The following is a 2,503-nucleotide window of genomic DNA, read 5'->3' as shown; positions in this document are numbered from 1 at the left end:
GTTGAGAACACAGTCCTTGCAAATAGAGGCTTGAAACCCTTTGAGTCTTCTTCCTTCTTGTAAATCAAATGCAGAAAGAATAGGTTATATTGGCCGTTCGTGGATGTCTGACGCCTCCAAAGATCATTCCTATCCTATTTATGTGCCCTTTCTTCTCATTCTCGATCTGAGTAGCCACCTTTGATGATTTAATACCCACATTAGACATAAGATAGGATACTAGGGGCAGTTCTGAATATGCTGGTTTTCCTCTCACTTTTGAGTTTAGCTCGAGCCTCACTCCTCTCACTCTTACCTTTGTGTCCTCTCCTTCGACTATCTGTTTAGCCTCTTTCCCTACAGGTGGAATCTTTCTTTTCACGTAAAGTCAACCATTCGGGACTAAGGGTTCTACTCGTAGGAGATCTTTCCTTTCATAACTAGGAATGAACTCCACCGCTTCGTGAGTGGGGGCCATTGACTAGAAAGGGTATGGGTGCCCAGTTAACAACTGCTCTCGTTGTCAACCTACCAAGATAAGGATGCCTTAGCCCTTTTCATTCAAAGATTCCATTTCACTGATAGACTTAGAATATATTATTCTCAATCCAAAATCAAGGTCTTTTAGTGGAAATCCAAGGATTTGACTCTAGGCTTTCCTTTCTTGGACCTCTTTATGAAATTGATCCAACTTTCTCTATTATGTTTTGCTAACCTACTCAAAAGATTCAAGCCTATGGCTTACCTTGTTCATTGATTGCGCTTTTTCTTTCTTTTCAAAAAGTGGGCAATCGTTTCACTTTTGGTAAGTAGGTTTTGAGTAGGTTAGGAATTTTAGTATTTTCTTTTATTTTTTTTGGTATGCCACTTCCTGGGAAGAAGAAGGCTCCTCCGCAAAAACAAAAGGGGCTCATTTCTTGTTTATTGAAAATAGATGTCTCTCTTGTTCCACTAGTTAGGACCAAATTGAAAGATGTCTCTTTCCTTATTACAACCGTCATTTTTTATGTTAAAGACCAGAAGCTATGCGCAAATTATCATTGGATCTTGGTTGTTCTTAACAGTGATGGCCATTCTTCGGGTAGCACCACTAGATCTTTAACAAGTGGAAATTTTCATATTCTGTACGTACATGTTCTTATGGCTCGGATGAGTATTCTTGTTTATATCGCTACGACTTATCACCACTTTCTTCTTCCTATTAACAAAACATTCCCTTTTTCTTCGCTCTTCCGGAACCGGTATAGAAATGGGTGCTTTTTTTTTTTTTTTTACCTTATTGACTTTTGTGATTGGGGGGTTTTAGGGAAGACCTATGTGGGGCACTTTTTGGGTGTGGGATGCTCGTTTAACCTCTGTATTCATCTCGTTCCTTATTTACGTGGGTGCATTACATTTTCAAAAGCTTCTTATTGAACCGACTTCTATTCAATCTGTCTTGGACCGATTGATATACCAATAATCAAGTTTTCAATCAACTGGTGGAATACATTGCATCAACTTGGGAGAATTAGTGGATTTGGTACATTAATACATGTTCCTATGCCCATTCCAATCTTGTCTAACTTTGTTAACGTTTCCTTAGCAACCCGTATCTTCTTCATTTTGGAAACACATCTTCCTATTCCATTTTTCCCAAATCTCCTTTCACGGAAGAAATCTCAACTTTTTATGCTAAAATGACATCACCAGGCTCAAAGAATTTGAGGTTCATTGAGGCGGCATTGGAAATTGGTAAAGCATGACTGACATCCTTAATCCGTCAATCCAATCAATAAGGCTTCCCCTCTTTTATTGAAGATAGCTTGTGTTCCATTCTAGGGGGGGGGGATTGCTTATAAGTCAAATAATTTCTTTCTTGAAAGATATGCTACTTCTGGCTCTTCTCTCTTTCATCTATCAATAGGTATCGATTGCAACTGGTCAATCAGTACACATGATATCTATCTGTAAACAAAGAGAGATCCTTTTTGTTATAAGTAGTAGTCAAAAAAAAAGGAAAAGACAGACTATATTTGAGCTAGCTCGACTCCACCCCTACTAGGGCCTGAGCCTTTTTTATCGAGGTGAGCCTTAGTTTCACACTCTCAAATCAAATCTTAACAAACAACATGTATCAAAACTACAAGAAATAAGCGGAAATCATAAAGAAAGATTAAGGAAGATTAAAGAGAGGAATAGGCTTTCTCCCAACAACATCGATCAGTTTGAGAGGAAGAATGTCCAAATAAAGATCAAGCCTAGCGAAACAAAGCGACCACCTACTAAAACGTTAAAGTTAGAGGAGGAGGCAAGAAATATCCTTTTACGTTCTCCAGAACCTACTAGTCAGTTCAAGGTTAAAGGAAGAAGGGGCAATTTTCATTTCTTTTCATCAAAATCAGACAAGTCAATGAACATCCATAAATCAAGCTCCTAACCTTTTCTTTATGGGGTGCCGTAGGAGTCCACTCTGCTTCTTTACTAAAGTTTCCTCCTTCTAGGGCTTCGCTCCTTGTACATCTTACTACGTTGAGCAATATTC

General features: G+C 38.6%; 1 pseudogene; it reads left to right on the top strand.

Annotated features, from left to right (window-relative positions):
• Positions 1 to 952: 952 nt before the first annotated feature.
• Positions 953 to 1,724, top strand: LOC127149722 (putative cytochrome c biosynthesis ccmC-like mitochondrial protein; annotated as a pseudogene).
• The last annotated feature ends 779 nt before the right edge of the window (positions 1,725 to 2,503 follow it).

Source organism: Cucumis melo, chromosome 6 (assembly GCF_025177605.1).
Source record: "Cucumis melo cultivar AY chromosome 6, USDA_Cmelo_AY_1.0, whole genome shotgun sequence".
Classification (NCBI taxonomy): Eukaryota; Viridiplantae; Streptophyta; class Magnoliopsida; order Cucurbitales; family Cucurbitaceae; genus Cucumis; species Cucumis melo.
The sequence above is the reverse complement of the archived record's forward strand: the minus strand, read 5'-3'. Positions and strand labels throughout refer to the sequence as shown.